Source organism: Rhinopithecus roxellana, chromosome 13 (assembly GCF_007565055.1).
Source record: "Rhinopithecus roxellana isolate Shanxi Qingling chromosome 13, ASM756505v1, whole genome shotgun sequence".
Taxonomy (NCBI): domain Eukaryota; kingdom Metazoa; phylum Chordata; class Mammalia; order Primates; family Cercopithecidae; genus Rhinopithecus; species Rhinopithecus roxellana.
Window position 1 is genome coordinate 48,572,329 of NC_044561.1, and position 21,814 is coordinate 48,594,142.

The 21,814-nt window shown below is 44.0% G+C and overlaps 1 long non-coding RNA gene across 4 annotated transcripts; it reads left to right on the forward strand.

Annotated features, from left to right (window-relative positions):
• Positions 1-1,043: 1,043 nt before the first annotated feature.
• Positions 1,044-17,145, forward strand: LOC115892785. Of its 4 annotated transcripts, XR_004052697.1 has the most exons (7): positions 1,044-2,136; positions 5,873-6,016; positions 9,527-9,753; positions 12,674-12,823; positions 15,563-15,757; positions 15,868-16,211; positions 16,359-17,145. It is a non-coding gene; the product is annotated as an uncharacterized LOC115892785 (long non-coding RNA). The 4 variants fall into 4 exon arrangements; XR_004052695.1 differs by having other exon boundaries at positions 15,563-16,211; XR_004052696.1 differs by having other exon boundaries at positions 9,530-9,753; positions 15,563-16,211.
• Positions 17,146-21,814: the final 4,669 nt, after the last annotated feature.

Sequence of the window (21,814 nt, forward strand, 5' to 3'; positions counted from 1 at the left end):
TTGTGGAAGTTTGAAAAGCCAGGGGACAGGCTTAACAGCAGGTTAGACACCGCTGAGACTAATTTTGACTTTGAACTGAGCAAAAAAGGGAATCTCCAGGTACAATGGCTCACTTCTGTAATCCCAGCACTTTGGGAGGCTAAAGTGGGAGGATCACTTGGGCCCAGGAGTTGAGACCATTCCAGGCAACATGGTGAGACCCCTTCTCTATAAGAAGTTTTAAAATTAGGCATGGTGGCGTGTGTCTATAGTACCAGCTCCTCAGGAGGCTGAGGTGGGAGGATAGCTTGAGCCCAGGAGGTCAAGATTGCAGTGAGCTATGTTCACGCCATTGCCCTCTGGCCCTGGGTGATGAAATGAGACCCTGTCTCAAAAAGAAAAAAAGAAAAGAAAAGGAAGGGTATTAGGGTTCTCCAGAGAAACAGAACCAATAGAATGAACACAGAGATTTATTTTAAGGAACTGTGGAGGCTGGCAAGTTCAAAAACTGCAGCGCAGAACAGGCTAGAGACCCAGGGAAGAGTGGATGTTTCAGCTTGAGCAAAAGCAGTCTGGAGGCAGAATTAACTCTTCCTCAAGGGACCTCAGGCTTCTGTTCTCTTAAGGCCTTCCTTCAAGTGATAGAAGTGGAACTCACCCACATTATGGAGGGTAATCTGCTTTACTCAAAAATCTATGGATTTAAATGTTAATCTCATCTTTAAAAATACCTTCACACCAACATCAAGACTAATATTTTACCCAATCAGTCTAGCTAGGTTGACACATAAAATTAACCATCATAGGGAGGGTAGATCTGTGATTGCTTTTTTGAAATTTTTTCAATGTTTGCTGCATGTATATAGAAATAAAATTTGGCCAGGTGTAGCGGCTCATACCTGTAATCCCAGCACTTTCAGAGGCTGAGGCAGGTGGATCACCTGACATCAGGAGTTCAAGACCAACCTGGCCAACATGGTAAAACTCCGTCTCTACCAGAAGTACAAAAATTAGCCATGCATGGTGGTGCACACCTGTAATTCCAGCTACTTAGGAGGCTGAGGCAGGAGAATCACTTGAATGAGCCAAGATCACACCACTGCACTCCAGCCTGGGTGACAGAGGGAGACTCCATCTCAAAAAAATAAATAATAAATAAAATTTAGTTTTGAAGTTGAATTTTAAGACCTTGTTACACCTTTTTAAAGAGAAAGAAGTTATTATCTAGGGCACAGTACAGAGAAACAAAAGAATGGAAAATATGAGTGATTAGGATACAAGACGTATGAAGGGTAGAGTGAGATAACCTACCACATGTTGGTTACTAACCAGAGTCCCAGAAGGAGGTGAGAGAGAATATAGCAAAAGCAGTATGCAAGTATTTGAAAAGACAATGGCTGATAAAAGACACCAGTCTACCAATTTAGGAATCTCAACAATTCTCAAGCTGGGCAAATAAGAAGAAATCATATCGGTGTGAAAATGCAGAACACCAAAACCAGAAAAGGCAGGTTACCTTCAAGGGTGAAAAACAACCAAACTTCCAGATGATTTATCAGCCCCAACAGAAGGCAAACAGTGGTAGGATTCCTTTCATGTGCATCACAAACTTTGTCAACTTAGAAGTGTATATTTTGCAAAACAAAAAAATCTGTCAGGAAAAGGGATAAAATAAAGACTCAAACAAAACTGTGAGAATTCGACATCAAAACATGTTTATTAGATAAAGATCTAAAGGATTATTTCAGACAGAAGGAAATTGATCCCAGATGGATGCTGCGATATTATGAAGAAATATAGGAAAGAAACTGGTAAATATTCTGGTTAGTCTAAACAAACATTGACTCTATAAAACAATAACTTTTTTCTCTTTTTTTCCTGAAGGGTATCATGTCAGATTATAGTTAGTGACACACCACATGTTGTATAATAGGTCTCGAGTTTAAATTATTGGTTTTTTCCGTTGTTGTTTTGGAGGTTTTTGCTGACACAATACCTTTGGGATAAGTACCACTGAGTCAGAAAGGATAACAATGTCTTTTCAAGGTTCTCCACTCCTTACTCTCTCCCTCGCATAAAGAAGCCATGGCAGAGGCACCTGAAGAAGATCTTGGATAGAGAGACCTGGGAATGAAGGAGCCACGGCTGGGAATGCAGGTGTGTGTAAGAACTTGGCAGGTCAGGGGTCTGAAACCTTGACCTCAGCTCCCTCCAGGGACTGCAGTGTCCCAGCTGTGCCAAGTCAGGTATGGGTAGGGAGTCTCCCCATTAGACCTACCAGGCCTTGCAGTTGCCCATAGCCAGGCCTGTAAAATGACATGCAGGATTTTAACCGGAAGCTGGACTTCTCAGCTTCCTGTCTACAGAACCCACCCAGTCATATACAATCATAGTGAAATATCACCCACCTGGAATAACCCACCCTTAACTTGCTTGCCCCACTCCAGGTACTGTCACATTTCTCTGGCAAATCACTAAGAGAGTAGATTTTAAGTGTTTTTTAACACAAAAGATGTTAAGTATATGAGGTAATGCATATTTTAATTAGCTCAATTTACCCATTCCACAATGTATACATATTTCAAAACATCATGTTGTACATGATAAATAAATACAAGTTTTATTTGTCAATGATAAATTTTTTTTTTAATTTAAACAATGAGTTTTTAAAACAGCTAAAATACAGGTGAGGGAAAATTAAAGTACTTTAAAGTTGTGTTTGGGAGAAGGATAAACACACTGATTAATCTGAGACATAGATGAGTTTAAGTATGTTAAAATTTCTAGAGTAACCTCGTTAACAAAGAAGTTTTTCTCAGTGGGAAGGGGCTGAGTTTTGTCCCCCAGTGAACATTCAGCAGTGTCTGAAAACATATCTGGCTGCCACGGCTGGAGATGTGTTGCTGGCATCTAGTGAATAGAGGTCAGGGAAGCTGTTAACCATCCTACGATGCACAGGGCGGCCCACACAGCAAAGAATCATCCAGTCCAAAATGTTAATAGTGTAGACACTGAAAACCCCTGTGCTAGAGGAAAACGTGAAATAAAATTACCCAATCAGTGCCAGGCACGGTGACTCACGCCTGTAATCCCAGCACTTGGGGAGACCGAGGCGGGCAGATCACTTGAGGTCAGGAGTTTGAGACCAGCCTGGCCAACATGGCGAAACCCCGTATTTACTAAAAATACAAAAATTAGCCAGGCGTGGTGGCAGGCACCTATAATCCCAGCTACTCTGGAGGCTGAGGCAGGAGAATCGCTTGAACTGGGAGATGGAGGCTGCAGTGAGCCAAGATGATGCTACTGCACTCCAGCCTGGGCACCAGAGCAAGACTCCATCTCAAAAAAAAAAAAAAAAAAAAAAAAAAATGCCGGGCGCAGTGAGAGGCCACGGTGGACGAATCATGAGGTCAGGAGATCAAGACCATCCTGCTAACATGGTGAAACCCCATTTTTACTACAAATACAAAAAATTAGCCAGATGCGGTGGCACATGCCTGTCGTCTCAGCTACTTGTGAAGCTGAGGCACACAGAGCGAGAATGGCTTGACCCCGGGAGTCAGAGGTTGCAGTGAGCTGAGATCGCGCCTCTGCATTCCAGTCTGGGTGACAGAGCAAGACTCTGTCTCAAAAGAAAAAAAAAAAATTACCCAGTAAAAGGATTACTTGGACAAGGAAGGAGAGAAACAAACCTTAACAAAAAAAAAAAAGGAACAAATACAAAACATAAAGCAACATAATAGAAATGAATCCAAAAGCAAATGGACTAAGTGATCCAGCAAAATAAAAGTTATCAGACTATATATATATATATTTTTTTTTTTTTTTTTTTTTTTTTTTTTTTGAGACGGAGTCTTGCTCTGCCGCCCAGGCTGGAGTGCAGTGGCCGGCTCTCAGCTCACTGCAAGCTCCGCCTCCCGGGTTCACGCCATTCTCCTGTCTCAGCCTCCCGAGTAGCTGGGACTACAGGCGCCCGCCTCGTCGCCCGGCTAGTTTTTTGTATTTTTTAGTAGAGACGGGGTTTCATCGTATTAACCAGGATGGTCTCGATCTCCTGACCTCATGATCCGCCCGTCTCGGCCTCCCAAAGTGCTGGGATTACAGGCTTGAGCCACCGCGCCCGGCCACTATATTTTTTTTAAATAATAAAGCTTTAGGTTTTTATAAACACCCCCCCCCAAAAAAAAAATAAAACATAAGGATGCAGAAAAATTTGAAGTAAAAAGAGGACAAAAGATATACCAGGTAAATTCTAACCAAGAAAGCTAATTTCACTATATTAATATCATACAAAATAAACTTTAAGGCACGAAGCATTACTAAAGAAGGACTGCTATATAATCATAAAAAGTTTCAGCAGGACACGGTGGCTTACACCTGTAATCCCAGCACTTTGGGAGGGCAAGGCAGGCAAATCACGAGGTCAGGAGTTTGAGACCAGCCTGACCAATATGGTGAAACCCTGTCTCTACTAAAAATACAAAAATTAGCTGGGCGTGGTAATGCATGCCTGTAATCCTAGCTACTCGGCAGGCTGAGGCAGAAGAATTGATTGAACCCGGAAGGTGGAGGTTGCCGTGAGCCAAGATCGCACCATTGCACTCCAGCCTGAGTGACAAAGCAAGACTCCCTCTCAAAAAAAAAAAAAGAAAAGAAAAAAGTTTCAGTTCACCAGGAAGGTGAAGCAGTTGTAAATGTATATGCACTTAACAACATAGCTTTGTATTTCAAATACAAAATCAAAATGGACAAAATTATAAGAAGAATTAGACAAATTCACCATTATATTAATATAGTAAAGATAGCTGGCATTTGTGTAGCATTGACAGTAAGGCAGACTGAGCAGCTTCCAGTTCTGTTGTCTATTGAATCTAAGATGCCATCAATTGTAAGATTCACCGTTAATATTTGAACCACTGGGGAAAAAAGGAAAGTGTCACTTAGCTATGCCTCATTATCAACTGTAAGACACATCTAAATGTCAGAGCTGTTAAAGTGCACTTGTGTGTGTGGAGAGAGAGAGACAGAGAGAGAAAGCAAACATGGTGAAGCATTAATAGTGATTCTAGATGAAGGTTGTCTGGGCATTAAATTTTTCTAAAGGTTTAAAGTTTTCAAAATAAAAGTTGGGGAAAATTGTAATGAATATATAAAAGCTTACAAATAGTCATCATTTGAACATGTATTCAGTCCCCATATGTGTTCAAAACACACAGCATTTTCTCAAAATGAGCTGATAATAGGTCTTTGTCTCAGAAAAAGAAATCTGTTTGGAAATCTCACTTTCATTTTGCTACTCAACCTTAGAAGCGGTCTTGTTTCAGGATCTTTCTGTCTGATAGGGAACATTTCCACTCCAGTCTGAAAGGGAGGGTGTTACGGGGTGACATCTATAGGAGGGGACACTGCCCGTGCTGAGCAGTGGTTCCCAAACAGCCAGGAACTGCTGAGCACCATGTTAGGGTGTGCAGGGTCCAGACCAGCTGATACATGAGATGGGCTAAGCCTGTGTCCCTCACCAGCCTTTGCGGGGTCTACTTGGAGAGATGCAGAGAACAGTAGGGCTGATGGCATTCACACAGCACCACAAGGATGCTGGTGAGGACACTGGGGAATCAGCACCTGCTTGGTCCCTTTTTATTTGCATTCCTGAAACAGGCACTCAGAGGACTTTTCTCACCAGGAGAGTTTCTCTTTCCATATCACAGAACCATGTGAAGTCGAGGGAATTAAGACAATAGTTGTCTTCTTAAATTTACTTGATTTTTTTTTCTTTTTAGGTAAGTCATAATATGGACAAAAGTATCATGTATGAGATGCTTACTATGTGCCAGACTTTGTGATAAAAACATATAATCTTTCATTTAGTCCTTGTGGTTTGAACCTTCCACAGGAACCTCTGAAACCACATAACAAAAGCCTGAGGCAACCATGGGGGCTGTGCTAAGAGCTCATCTCAGACGTGTGGCCTAGATCCTGCTGGAACTCAGGGTGGATTTCGAGTCTCTGGGCTGGAGCCCCACTGTGTTGGGAGGAGGTAGGTAACACAATTAATCTGCCAAAGCTGCAAATTTTGCAGCCAGTGATATAGGAGTTAAAAAAGAAATTATTTAGGCAGTTAGTAAGGGTAAAAGAGTTCTTGGTGGAATTTTCTTTTAATAAAAAAGCAGCCCCCAAAACATTTCTAACAAAAATCAGCCTGAAAAATCAAGCTGCAAGCGTAGATAAGCAAGCTGGAAGCTTGCACAGGTGAATGCAGCAGCTGTGCCAATAGAAAAGGGCTACCTGGAAGCCAGGTACATCCCATATGGAGGTTCCTCCTCCCTTTGTCGTCTTGTGTGCAGGTGTCATGGCGCTGGCCAGGTAGAGACCCCATCTGCGGAAAAAAAGATTAGGCTAGGATGGCCAGCCTCTTTGTGGGCTATGTAAATGGAACAGTTGACCCAACCAATCCACTATGGCCTATATAAATCAAACACGGCCTCTTCAAGCTCGTCTATAAAACCAACCGTATCTTGCCCCAAACCCGGAAACCCACTCGGACACCCTCCCTCTGCACAAGGAAGCTCTCTCTTCTTTCTTTCACCTATTAAACTTCCACTCTTAAACCCAGTTTTTGTGTGTTCATGTCTTTGATTTCCTGTGTCTGTGTTTTCAATTTCTTTAGCATAAGACAATGAACCTCGGGTATTTTTCCCCAGACAAAGGAAGTCACTTCACCAGGAAGTGACTAAGGGAAGAACTCCACCTGTGGGAAAATGTCCAAAAATTCTGGGACCAGAAGGGGTTTCAGCAGAGCATCTGTGGGCCACCAATCAGACGTTCTAGCAGAAAACATATGTCCAGTTGGTTTGAAAGACTCCGTGAGGGGAAGACAGTGTAAGCCATCCCCACCCCCTTCCACCCTTCCCCCTCACTCTTTCTGGCTGCCTCGCCTTGTTGAAAAGATCTCACTTCCTCGTGGGGCTCCTGCTCCTCCCCTAACATACCTCCCACGCCCAGCCCCAGACTGGTTTAGCCTCCAGGGCACCTTTGTTCCTTCCTCTCACAACTGTGGGTCTCAACCGTAGCTGCACACTGTGGCCACCAGGAGAGCTTTAGAAATGTGGATGCCCAGTCCTTACCATGACCAATGAATTTCAGCTCTCTGGGTAGAGATTCTTGCATCAGCAATTTTTAAAGCTCCTAGGTGATACCAGCGTGCAGTCAAGGTGGAGAACAGCTGCCGTAGCAGAGCAGGTATGATAGATTGAAAGGACATGCTTCTCTGCACTTCTGTGTGACCTTCTGTTATCTGGCTTTCAAAGGGGTCACTTCCTTTTAATACCCAACTAACTGACTCCTCATTACCTTGTGCTTCCACAGGAAGATTTCTTTCCTGAGGGATTGTGAGTGTCTCTGGGACACGTGCCCCAGGAATGCATCCTTCCCATGCATTCAGCTTCTCGGCTGCTTACCACTGGACCACCTGGGAAGCAATTCTCCAAGTTGCTACACCTTTCTTTGTGCCTAATAGATAATCCTAAGTAGTTGGTACGAAGAAATATCTGTTTAATTAATGGATAATAAAAAATAATGGCTGGGTGCCGTGGCTTACCCCTGTAATCTCAGCACTTTGGAAGGCCGAAGCAGGAATTACAGGCTTGAGCCACCGCGCCCGGCCTGGAAGGCCGAGGCAGATGGATCACCTGAGGTCAGGAGTTTGAGACCAGCCTGGTCAACATGGTGATACCCTGTCTCTACTAAACATACAAAAAATTAGCCGGCCGTGGTGGTGGGTGCCTGTAATCCCAGCTACTCAGGAGGCTGAGGCAGAAGAATCGTTTGAACCCAGGAGGCGGAGGTTGCAGTGAGCCGAGATCGTGCCACGCACTCCAGCCTGGGTGACAAGAGGGAAACTCCATCTCAAAAAAAAAAAAGGGTAAACAAAAGCCTTCTTGGGATACATGACAATTATACATGCAGATTAAACAGAGAGCTGTAAGTTAACAAATCACCATAAAACATATGCAAGCGAAAAACAAAAGTAAAACAAATATGTGAGGTAAAAGAAAACAGTTATGTTCTGTACAGGATATCTGGATGCTACAGTCTGGATGTTTGTGCGCCTCCAAAATTCGTATGTAGGAATCTAACGCCTGATGTATTAAGAGGTGAGCTCTTTAGGAGGTGGTGAATGGGATTAATGACCTCATAAAAGAGCTGCCCATCTCTTCCAACATGTGAGAACACAGAGAAGGCGCCACCTATGAAGACAGGCCCCCACCAGACACTCAATCTGCTGGTGCCATTCTCAAAGGTGTTTGAACCAGAGTGACTCCATCTTGAATAGGGGCTGGATAAAGTAAGGCTGAAACCTACTGGGCTGCATTCCTTGGCCAATTTCTGTTGTTTTAAACCATCCAGCTTGTGTTCATTTGTTACGGCAGCCATAGGAAACTTAATCCAGCACAGAAAGGCTCCATTGTTTTATCCTGACCAGTTCTAATGTCTTCTTAGTACCTAAAATGGGGAAGAAGATGGGCAGAGGGTCATTCGGGTGTATTTTATGGGAAGTTAGTAGCTTACTCTTCTCAGCAAGGGACGTACCTTAGAATGACTATTCCTGCTGCCTCACTGTCCCATTTCCTGAACTCTCTAGTTCAGAAAATGCTGATGCAAATCAACTTCCTTAAAAAGCAAAAGGGAAGTAAAAAACAAAGTCTGTTTTATGGACTAGAGACTCAGAGACTCAACAAGATTTTTCTCCCTGAGTCAGGTCCATGGTTCTGTCTCCTGACCACCTCACCACTCCTGTTTGAATCAAGCAGACACCAAACAATGCCTTTGTTTCCATGCCCATCAGAACTCCTAATTAAACAGTCACTGACTATTGGGCTGGTACTTTATGAGGTCAAATTTATTGCTGTTGGATTGTGATAAAAAATATACCCAGAAGGTTAAAGCTGTGGGAGTAATATCACTGAGCAGGAGGAGTCGTGGCAAGGACAGACTTTAAATTGGGTTGAATAATTCAATAAAAACAAGAAACACAAGCCAGCTGCAATTCCCCCCCGCCCTTCTTGGCCTCTACCTGGGGCCTGCCTGCTACTGGACTGCCCCTGAGGGCTCCATTGCACACCCGCCCCATGGAGCTGATGGGGTGGGAGTGATAGCCCATCCTTACTTACTGCTTCCTATGTGCAGGTCTTGTTCTAAGCACTTTTACATTTTCATTTAATTCCCACAGTAACCCTGTTAAGCAGATACTATTATCTGCCCCATTTTTCAGATAAAGAAACTATGACACAGAGAAGTTCAATCACTTACCTAAGATCACACAGGTAAAAAGTGACAGAGCCAGGATTTGAACCCAAATGGTCTGGCTCCAGAATCTATCATCTAAGATAGCCACCCATGATCCCCACCTCCTGGTAGCCACGCCCTTGGGTAATCCCTTCCTCTTGAGTGTGGACAGTACCAATGACCTGCTTCTACCCATGGAAAGGGACACAGGTGACAGGATACTGTCTTAGGTTCTGTAGCATCGTAATTCTCATCTTGCCAGCAGACTCTTGCCTTCTTGGACAGCACACTTGCATGAAGCAAGCTGCCATATTGAAGAAGTCACATGGCTAGGACCTGCGGGTGCCTCCAGCCAACAACGAACAGGGAATCGGAGTCCTCAATCCAACAACCACAGGGGTGAGGCACTGTTCTAAAAACAAGAGGCTGGAGCTCAAGGTGGACTTTCAGCGATTCCCTGCTCCTCATCCAGGGAGCTGCCAATCAGGCGTAAGTCACGCCCCCTCCGCCAGGCAGGAGACTGCTTTCATTTCTAGGGAAAAGGAAGCTGGGTGTTCCCCCAAGGCTGGGCCCCCTTGCGTTAACTTCAGGTAACTCTGAATCATCATCCTTCTCCAACTTCTCCCTCTGCCCAGTCCTACTTTCCTCACTCCTTACAAGTGTTGTCCCCAAGAGCATTTCCAGATGAATTTCCCACATGCAAATCTTCCTTCCCGAGTGTGTTTCCAGCGAATCCAGCCTAACCTAGAGACCTTGGGAAGACCTGTTGCAGCAGAGTGATGACAATAAAGTCTAGACTTCAGGGTATTGAGGAGTGAACGGGAGGGTATGGAGAAACTGAGACAGCCAGCTCCTTTGAGAAGGACAGCTTTTGGACTCAGAGAAGCATGACAGTGCCTGGAAGGGGAAAGAAGAAAGTCGAGGGGGGATATTTCAGGTGGGTGATATTACACCACAACTGTGTACTGTCGCCTGAGGCCTGTAGGCAGAAAATGAGTCCGGCTCCCAGTTAGAATCCCAGGGGTGACCCTGGGCAACTATAAGGCTGTACCAGGCGGGCCTCACAGGGAGGCTCCCTCTCCAGACCAGATCTGGCATAGCCGGTGCACTGCAGTCCCTGGAGGGAGCTGCGGTCAAGGTCTCAGGCCCCTGCCAGCCATGCTCTTATATGCACCTGTGTTCCCAGCCCCGCACCTGTGCCCAAGGCCTTCTTCAGGCACCTCAGTTAAGGCCTCCTTATTCTCAGGGAGTAGGGAAGAGGGAGCCACGAAGACATTGTTATCCGCTCTGACTCAGTTCTTTCCCACTCCTGGCCCTCCCCTCTCTCCCTCCCTCTGGTTCCTGGAACCATAAAACTGCAGAAGCCTCAACAGAGAGACGATCTTCACCCCTACATCTATGCTGATTACTTGACTCTTGGCTGGAGCTCTGTTGTGGGGAGGGTGGGATCCTCTTGCTTCTGCCCCTGCAGTGAGTGATGAGGGCTTCACTGTCACTTTTTTTTTTTTTAGATGGAGTCTTGCTCTGTTGCCCAGTCTGGAATACAGTGGCACAATCTAAGTTCACTTCAACCTCCACCTCCTGGGTTCAAGCGATTCTCCTGCCTCATCCTCCTGAGTAGCTGGGACTATAGTGGTGTGCCACCACACCTAGCTAACTTTTGTATTTTTAGTAAAGACAGGGTTTCACTACATTGGCCAGGCTGGTGTCGAACTCCTGACCTCAAGTGATCCGGCCACCTTGGCCTCCCAAAGTGCTGGGATTACAGGTGCTTCTGTTATTTTCATTTTTGGCTTATTGCTTCAATTAGCCACTCTCTCCAGCTTAGCGGAGCCCTTGACAGACACATTGCTGACACCCATGAGAGAAGGCCTGATGTCCCTGGAAAGGACACAAGAGAAGTAACCAGACCTAGAGCCCCCACTCTGGCCTTTGGCAGGAGGAGGGATACTCCCGAGGTTGTCACTGGAGAGAACACAGGCCAGGGACAGGCAGGTGATCTGACTAAGGGGGTCAGGGGTTAAGGAAGCCTGGTGTCTCCTATGTTCCTGGCAAAGTATAGGTCATCAACAAAGGGAGGGAAGAGAGGGGCTTGGGAGGAAATGAGTAGGATGGAGCAGCTGCCTAGGGGAATGAGAAAGTGAGTCCACCTGACAAGGCAGAGGGCTGATGGGGCAGTGCCAGAGCCTGCTAGAAAACCAGTGACAGAAAAGCTGCAAGGTGCCCAGCTTGGTGACCAGCCAGTAACAGGGTCTGCAAGATGGCTGGCTCCTCCTTCCCAGCACAATGTGCATTTCTGCCACGGCGGGGACAGCACAGCGCTGTTGGCCAGGAAGGGGGCTGAACAAGAGCCCTCCCAGGGGGAATGTTGGCATTGTTGCTATGTTTCTAGTTTCCACAGCAGTCTGGAGGAAAAAAGGACCCAGCCTGAAGAGACATCAAAAAGTGATTGATACTAGCCCAGTGCAACAGCCAAAGCTTGAAGGCAGGGAAATTCAAACACCAGGTCAGCCGGCAAAGTACAAGCCATGCTGGCATGGCCTGCTGAGCCGTAAATTCTTTACTGCCGATCCAGCCGATATCCATCCAGAGAGTACACACCGGCCCTCAAGGTGCAACTGTGGTTTCTTTTTCTTCTGGTTCTTTCTTCAGCACCAGCTAACAGAGCATCACTGATACTGTTTTCCTGATAGCTGGCAAGGATCCCAAATGGGCTGCCCTGAAAGGGCCCCTACCTTTGAGTATGTGCACTCTCCTGGGCACTTTGTGAGTCCCCAAGCTCCCAAGTATACACAGAGCCAGATCTAGAGTAGCAGAGGTTTCACCATTGCAGGTCTGAACGGCCAGGAAGAACTAAAATTGCTGTTTCGGTTGACTGAATTGATCAGCAATTTCATAATCAGTTAAACCAAGCCAGGTCCTTCTTCAAACAAGCAGTTACAAAATGGCTTTTATTGGTGGCATCACAAACTTATGTAATTAGTCATTGTCTTGTCTCATGCTCCACTATCAAGGCATTCAGATAGCATTATTTTCCTAAAGATCATAAGACTAAGGGCACAAAAAAAGTAAAACTGACTGGTTAGAGCCAATAACCTCCACAGTTCCTTACATAATGAGCAAAGGCTGTCCAAAAAAGGTAAAGAGCCTATTCTGCTCTTCTATGTGGATATGGTCTCGTGGGAGACAGTACCGTCTCCTATCCCTGGTCCTGAGTCTTCAACTGTTTTGGTTGTTGTTTTGAGATAGAGTCTTGCTGTGTCGCCCAGGCTGGAGTGGCACGATCTCAGCTCACTGCCGCTTCCACCTCCCCAGGCTCAGGTGATCCTCCCACCTCAGCTTCTGGAGTAGCAGAACTACAGATATGCACCACCACAACAGCCTAATTTTTTTTCTTTTTTTTTTGTAGAGGCAGAGTTTCACCATGTTGCCCAGGTGGGTCTCAAACTCCTGAGCTCAAGCAATCTTCCCACCTCGGTCTCTCAAAGTGCTGGGATTACAGGCATAAGCCACCACGCCCGGCCCTTCAATTGTTAACCTATATTGATCACCCACACTGGTAAGCAAAGGTCACTCTGACTTCCTAGGTCATGATCTATCGGTAGGTCAGAGTCCTAACGGGAAACCCATGACACATTCCAACAGAGTAACTGAGAAAGGTATAACGAAGGATCTAATTGTAGTAGCGTAGGCAGGGTGAAAAGAAACCAAAAAACAATACAATAGCAATAGTGGGAAGCTCACTAGCTCTAGGCCTGGGGAGAAGGAGGAGCCATTACCCTGGAGAGCACAGGGGTCAGCCACACAGCCCACTAATGGAGACCCTGAAGGAAGGGAGCACACTTCATTTTCCCCCACCCTCTGATCTTGAGCTGATGCCTCCCACTGGTGGGAGCCACCCAAAGTCAGAGGGTAAAGGACTCTGTTGATGCATTTTTTTTTTTTTTTAATTTTCATGTTTTTGAGATGGAGTCTTGCCCTGTTGGCCAGGCTGGTGTGCAGTGGTGCAATCTTGGCTCACTGCAATCTCTGCATCCCAGGTTCAACTGATTCTCCTGCCTCAACTTCCCAAGTAGCTGGGATTACAGGTGCCCACGACCACACACAGCTAATTTTTGTATTTTTAGCAGAGTAAGGGGTTTACCATGTTAGCCAGGCTTGTCTCGAACCTCTGACCTCAAGTGATCTGCCCACCTCGTCCTCCCAAAGTGCTGGGAATACAGGCATGAGCCACCACACCCAGCCTTTTGATGCATTTTATACATCAAAAGAAGTCTCCTAGGACATGGAGCAGGGAAGGCCCAGAGGAGAATGGATCTGGAGGGCAGATGAAAGGCCTCCAGCATCCAGGGAAGCAGTATGAGAAGAGGAATATAAGAACAGAGATTGTGACAAAGCAAATTTAGACCCACAATATTGACATTTTTATAAAAAGGTTTTTGGAGATTTATACTGAAAAGTTTTGTAACTATTATATTACTATGTATCAGATTTTTAAGGTGTTCAAACCGTTTTTGAATATCTTTTTGGCTTATAATTTTCATTACATTTTTAGTTTGAAAGAGTTTACTTGATTAAATTTTTAATCATTGTTTAAATACTTGAGGAACCCTAATTTGTAAAGTTCTAGTTTTTTGATATAATAGTTATCTGAGCAGAATGTGAATTTACACCATTGGGGTTTTTTGGGGGTGGAGTTGTTCGGACTGCAGTGGTGTGATCACGGCTCACTGCAGCCTGGACCCCACTGGGATCCAGTGATCCTCCTGCCTCAGCCTTCCAAGTAGCTGGGACTACAGGTTTGTGCCACCATGCCTGGATAATTTTTTAACTTTTTTTGTAGAGATGGGGGTCTCACTTTGTTGCCCAGGCTGGTCTTGAACTCCTGGGCTCAAGCAATCTTCTTGACTTTCCAAAATGCTGTGAGTCACCACACCCAGCCAAACAACAGCTGTTTAAAAACAACAATTTAGTGTGGGTTCCCTTCAGTGTGTAAAAATTATTAAAATTGGGTAAGTCTAGCAGTCTGTGGGAGCCAGGAGGGAGCTAAGCGCCTGGTAACCTTCCACTTCTTCTTTCCCTAATTTAGACATTCCTCTGCTAAAATCTCCACCATGGCTTCCTATCTGGCCCAGAATAAAGCTCAAATCCTTGCCAGAGGCTGCAGGCCCCACTGACTACTCCCTTGGCCTCCATTCCTCTGCACCCCCTCTCTCCTCATTCTGCAGGGGCTCAGCCTCCTTGCTGTGCTTGTGTGGAGGCAAACGTGACTGCATCTTGGATGCTAATCCACCATGTTGACTTCTGATTCACCCCAGTCCCTGAAGCCCTCCTGAGTCCTACTTTGTTTACTGTCCTTAATGTAAGAACATGTACTCACTACAAATCCAGCCTTGAGTTCAAAGCAACCATAATACTATCACACCAAGTACAGGCTATACAGGCTATGACACACAGTAGCAGTCTTGTCTGTTCTGGACAGTAGCCTTTCATTGTCTCTTTGGAATATGTACCCTCCCTCCCTCTAGTATATAATCTCTGAGTCTGAGGGTAACCATGGGAAATCCCTCTGTCTTGCAGCTGCCCAAGACCATGCTTCTGTCTGTGAGTTCCCCAAGAAACCACCCTTCACCAACAAACTGAATTTGTCTGCCTTGTTCTTCCATTTCTCAGCTCCTTTGGCATTTGGAGGCCTTTTTGCATATAGGGCCCTTACATGGAACAGCCTGGGATGTGGCAGAGACACATCTGTCCCGGAACCTGTGCATATGCTCTTCCCTAAGCCTGGAACACCTATTTACACAGCCCTCTCCTTGTGTCATTGCATCCAGTGTCTCCTCCTCAGAGAGGTCCTCTCCCTCGCTGTCTCTTGTTCCTCTTTCTTTTTGTTCATAGCATGTAGCATTACTTGACGTCATAATATTTCAATACAATTCAACAAATATTTTTTGTTCACACATTTGTCCTCATCCACACTAGATTGTAGGCTCCAGGAGAGCAGAAACATTGTGTATTTCATTCACTCCTGGATCCCCAGCCCTTAGAACAGTGCTCAGTGCTTAATAGGTGGCTCAAGATCTATTTGTTGAATGCCTGGATGTATGAATGAATGAATGAATGCCCAGGATCTTTCAGTAAATCCACGGCTGACTCAGGCCCAGAGTTCAGGTCTTCTATGTTCCTTTCACTGATAGCTGCATTGTATTCCAGGATTTCCCATCTTTCAGATTCCCAGAAATTATGTATCCATATGTGCTATGCCCTCTCAGCTAATGGCTTCCTTTTCCTTTCTTCACAGCTCTCTGGCATCGATTTTTCCACTTCTCAGAAACACTTTGGCCCACAAATTCCCAAGGGAACCTTGCTCTTCACTCTGGAAAACACGATGCCAACATATCAGAATAAAGGACAGATAGGAGCTTCTGCTTCAAAGTGAATCACTTCATGGATGTTAAAGTGTCCTGGAACATTCTAAACTTCACAACTTTTGAGAGTAACTGTACTCTGTTTGCAATATATTTGCATATATTAATTGTTATATCTGAAAAGCATGAGATTGTTGTTTTTAAAATTATATGAAGTAAGTTAATATTTTATTACTAGGTATGAGAACTGCTAACGTGGACAACTGCTGATGAGGACATCCATAGAAGTAGAAAATTCTAAATGTCCTACCGTCACCAATAAGAAACTTTGACAGTCAAGTAGATACAATACAATCACATGGAAAACTGTATATAGTATATTGTATGTGAAGATCCCATGAAAAGAACAGAGACTATAGGAAATATAATCATCTAAGCTACAGGTAAGAAGAACATCAAGATTCTTTAAAGCAATGGCTCTCAAAGTGGAAGCACCAGCAGCATCAGCACCACGTGGAAGCTTAGGAATGCAACTCTCCAGCCCCACCTCAGACCTACTGGCTCAACAACTGTGAGGGAGAGGTCCGTATTTTCATCTACGTTATAACAGGTCCTTAGGTGACTCCAATAAACATGAAAGTTGGCAAACCATTGCCTTTAATGGTGCATAAGTTGTTAATTTAGTACAAAATTTGCAGTTTTCTGTGTTGTGACTTTCTATTTTTGCAGGAGGAGAAAAGTACCCCATTGCAGTAGAGATAAGTGGATCTGAAACCCCAACGTCAGCTGAAGAGGTTCTTTATGACCCCTGGAACCTGCACTCCAGTTGCCCTTGCACGTTTGTGGTTTAACGGTCCCAGAGACAAATCTGCCACTTCTGGCTCGCATCCAACCAAAGCGCAGGTGTTCATCATTAGGAGATGTTGGCTGATGTACATAGACACGTAAGAAAGATTCAAAGGGTCGTGGATGGATCACCAATAACACCAGTATATGCAAGATCAGAGGACAGTGTGTGATCCAGGCCCTAGGACTGACAAATGGGGACTCAGTCCCTGCTTGGGATGGTGTTTTATTTTGACTTTTTTCTGAAACAGCAGAGAAGTTTCCCAAATAATCACAAGGAGATAAGAAAGTGTTTACACTTGTTTCAGTTGCTCTTCACTGCCTCCCTATGACCAACACTCACAATTCTATGGTCTTAGCAGTTGCACTGAGAAGTCAGAAGAACCTGCTATTGTGGGTTCATAACCTTTTATTACCTCTCACTGATAAACAATGTATACTGCTAAACAAGACATCAGTTATGACGCTCAAGATTTTAAGTGCTTTTTGAACTAAAAACAAACAAAAACATTGTGACCTGCATAAAATGTAAATGGTTTATCTTCAAGTCAAAAGCCACAGGTTTGGCCGGGCGCGGTGGCTCAAGCCTGTAATCCCAGCACTTTGGGAGGCCGAGACGGGCGGATCACGAGGTCAGGAGATCGAGACCATCCTGGCTAACACGGTGAAACCCCGTCTCTACTAAAAAATACAAAAAACTAGCCGGGCGAGGTGGCGGGCGCCTGTAGTCCCAGCTACTCGGAGGCTGAGGCAGGAGAATGGCATAAACCCGGGAGGCGGAGCTTGCAGTGAGCTGAGAACCGGCCACTGCACTCCAGCCTGGGCGACAGAGCGAGACTCTGTCTCAAAAAAAAAAAAAAAAAAAAAAGCCACAGGTTTATCTCTGCAGCTTTACTCTTTCCTAAACGTTGCTTTCGTGTATTGCAAACATTGCTTTCGTGTATTGCTTATGTACGCTTTCTGCATGCCAAAAAGTATACAGAGAATAACAGTTTACTCTAAGTCCTCCAGATGAGTTACTACCTTTACTACGTTTCATTCTCATTACATGTGTCATTGCTTATTAATATATGTGTTTTGTAGTGGACTTCATGAGGACAGGTAATGTTACCAACTGAATTGTGTACCCCCAAAATTCACATGTTGAAGCCCTAATCCCCAATGTGACTGTATTTGAAGTAGGGCCTACAGCAGGTAATTAAGGTTAAATGAGGTCATAAGGGTGGGGCCCTGAATCGATGAGATTAGTGTCCTTATAGGAAGAAACAGCAGAGAGCTTGTTCTCTCCACCATATGAGGACACAGTAAGAATGTAGCCATCTGTGAGCAGGAAGAATGGCCTCACCGGGAACCAAATGAGCCAGAACCTTAATCTTGGACTTCTCACCCTGCAGAACTGTGAGAAAATAAATTTCTGTTGTTTAAGCCACAGAGTCTGTAGTATTTTGTTACTGCGGCCTGAGCAGACTAATACAGATACCATGTCTATCTTGTTCATTGTCCTCTCTTCTGTGTCTAGTATGTTATAGTCTCTCAAATATATGTTTAGTAAGATGCATCCTACTCAGAAGGCACTGAACTTGGCTTTAAATAACTGCTGCATTGTGTTACATTTCCAGGATTTTGTCTCTCTTTCATGTGAAGAAATTTTACTTAGAAAAAACTGACACTGTCATTGGCATTACAACAGGTGCTCTACAGGACTTGTGTGACCCACAGTAGCCCTGTAAAAAAGCCATGTCATCCACTCATGGACAGATTTAAGCTTAAAATTCTTCCAGAGCTAGCAATGGGATATCTCCCTTTATCTTCTCTGTGGTACAGAGACAGTTTTCCATTAATTTCCATATAAGGGCTTTCCATGAACATGGTACACAAATAAGGGAGAAAGCAACAAGTGAGAGCACTCTGAGTAGGTAGGTTTCATGGGAGCAGAAAGGTGATCAGGAAGGCAGAGATGTGAACAGACCAGATGTCTCAGGGGCTCGAGACCAGTAAACATGGTGTGAGAGCAAATATTAAGACTTTTATTTTTCAAATATTTTTAAAAAGGTTTTAAGCCAGGCACAGTGGTTCATGCCTGTAATCTCAGCTACTTAAGAGGCTGAGGTAGGGCCAGGAGCGATGGCTCATACCTGTAATCCCACCACTTTGGGAGGCTGAGACAGGTGGATCACTTGAGGTCAGGTGTTTGTGACCAGCCTGACCAACATGGGGAAATTCTGTCACTACTAAAAATACAAAAATTAGCTGAGGATGGTGGTGTCCACCTGTAATCCCAGACACTCAGGAGGCTGAGGCATGAGAATCACTTGAACCTGGGAGACAGTGAGCTGAGATTGTGCCACTGCACTCCAGCTTGGTTGACAGAGAGACTCCCTCTCAAAAAAAAAAAGAAGCTGAGGTGAGAGGATTCCTTGAGCCCAGGAGTTCAAGGCTGCATGAGCTATGATCACATTACTGCACTCCAGCCTGGGCAACAGAGCAAGACCCCATGTCATAAAAAGCTTTTAAAATCCTTTTTCTAATGTCTATAAAAGGCATCCTTTTCAAATGTTTATTTTGCATGTGATTTATGATGTGCATAAAAATATGTGCAGTAATACGTGTATTTAACTTATAGATAAATAACAATACATCTATTGGGAATGCATGATCAATGTTGTTGTTGTTTTTCTATTGGAATTATGTAATAAAAAATATCTAAAGGCCGCTGGTCTTGACTTAGGTATAGCAGGAAGGTGGAAAGAAAAGGAGGAGGTCCAAACACTAATGGGTTAATTAAAAGTCAGTCAACAGAATAGCAGTGGTAAAAAGCTTCCCACACTCCTCTGCTGCCTGACTCTCCCCTTCCTGAGGCAGTCAGGCATTTGTCTAAGTCACCCTTAGGCAAAAAATTATAGATCCGTTCTTCTTAATTGAATTAACCACCCTGGCAATATTACTGCACTCTTCAGCAGGCCAAAGTAAAGAGTTCAGCATTCTGGCAGTTGCTGTCCACAATCTTGCAATGTCTCATACCCTACTTACCTACTTACCCTACAGGGATGCTTCCAGAGATAAGTTCTGCCTCAAAAACCCATGCCTTCATTTTCTTGGGAAAGACTCTGTTAATACTAGCTACTTAAAAAAAAAAATCAACCTGCTGTCTCCTTTAAAATATATATATATAAAAAAAAATACCCAAAGATTGCCAGACAATGAGAAAAATAAAAGAAAAGGACAAACAGAACAAATTGACTCTTAAAGAAATGGAATATTGGAACAGAAGAGAATGTCACAGAAACCCAAATTCCAAAAGATCCCACATTAGTGCATCCATAAAGTAAGATCATGATGCTACATATTAAAAAATCAGAATAAAGAAATGCTTTTAAAAATTAAACACATAATTATAGAAATAAATAATTCATTAGAAATCAAGTAAATCTTCCGGAACGAAGGACAAAAATATAAAGAGTTAAAAACTAGAGGAACATATTAGGAGACCTTAAGGGTCAATCCAGGAAGTACAATTTTCTAATAGGAGTTTAAGAAAGAAGAAAGAAAATGGAAGGGAGGAAGTATTAAAACACAGTGCAAGGATGAGACTTCTGCTTCTGGCCATGATGGAGTAACAGGGAGCAGATTTACTCTTTTGCCTTAAACTATAAATAAACAGCCAAAACAGCACAAAAGATTTAAAATACATATTTTTAGATATTTGACAATAAAAAACTCAGGACAGTGATCCCTGAGAGAAGAGAAACAATTGCGATGAGCTCTACAATTGCCCAAGCTGACTTACTGGAGAGAATTTCCAGGCCTCAGCATAGAGAGAAGGACTCCATATCCCTGGGGGTCAAGGAAATGCAGCTAGGAGTCCAAGGAGGCCACAGCAGCTAGATTTCATAGAGCAGAGAACCAGATAAGAGACAGCTGCACACACAGAAAAAGCTCCACAGAGCTGCAAAGAGTATTAGGCTAATTACTGATCAGACAATGTATAGTAAGGAAACTTGAGGCCAGGGAAAGAATCGCACAAAAAAGCAAAGGGATAAATCCCCAAGGTTCATGCTGGGCTGAAAATAGTTTCCAACTAGCGTGGAAAACCTCGTAATTCATGAAGCATCAGGTAGCATACTCAGGGGGCTGTTACTTCAATAGTGGGGCAAATGTACTTTTACACCAAACACTTCTCTGGTCCCCTCTGACAAAAGCAAGCCTCAAAAGTACCAAACCATTTCCAAGTAGCTTAACTGGATCCCAGAATAAAACTCAAGCAATATTTATAGGAATAAAGAAATATCCAGCACCCAGTAATGTAAAATGTATAATGTCTGGCACCCAATAAAAAATTACTAGACAGGCAAAAAGGTAGGAAAATACAACCCATAATGAATGAGAGTTTTTTTTAATTAAACTAATTAAATTCCATAGAGTTTAATTTAGCAAAGAACAATTCATTAATTGGGCAGCCCCCAGAATAGGTTCAGAGCAACTTCGGGGCTGCCACATGGTCAATAACATTTTTAAACAGAAAAAGGAAACTGATGTACAGAAAACAGAATTGAGATACAGAAATAGCTGGATTGGTCACAGCTGCTTTGTTGCCTTATTAAATCTGGCTTAAACAGCTGGCCACCTGTGACTGGCCAAAATTCAGTTGCTGTGATTGGCTGAGACACTGCTACTTGTTACAAGAGCAAGTTACAGTCTGTTTACACATCTAGGTAGGCTACAGTTCATAACGTACAAGGAAGCCTTTAGGCCAAACTTAAAATATGTAAAGAGGCAGCTTTAGGCTAAATTTATTTTATTTTTTATTTTTTGAGACGGAGTCTCGCTCTGTCGCCCAGGCTGGAGTGCAGTGGCCGGATCTCAGCTCAGTGCAAGCTCCGCCTCCCGGGTTCACGCCATTCTCCCGCCTCAGCCTCCGGAGTAGCTGGGACTACAGGCGCCGCCGCCACGCCCGGCTAATTTTTTTGTATTTTTAGTAGAGACGGGGTTTCACCGTGTTAGCCAGGATGGTCTTGATCTCCTGACCTCGTGATCCGCCCGCCTCGGCCTCCCAAAGTGCTGGGATTACAGGCTTGAGCCACCGCGCCCGGCCCCGGCCTAGGCTAAATTTAATTTAACAAGATGAAAAGTAAATCAATAGAAACAGTAGACAGAATTAGTAGATTGGGACATTAAAACAGTTATTGAAACCATATTTCATATGTTCAAGGAGATGGAGGAAAGCATTAGTATATTAAAGAGAGACATGAAATATATTTTTAATATATTTTTAAAAGACCAAATCCAACTTCTAGAGATACAATGTCTGAGATGAAAACATGCTGAATTCAGATTAATAG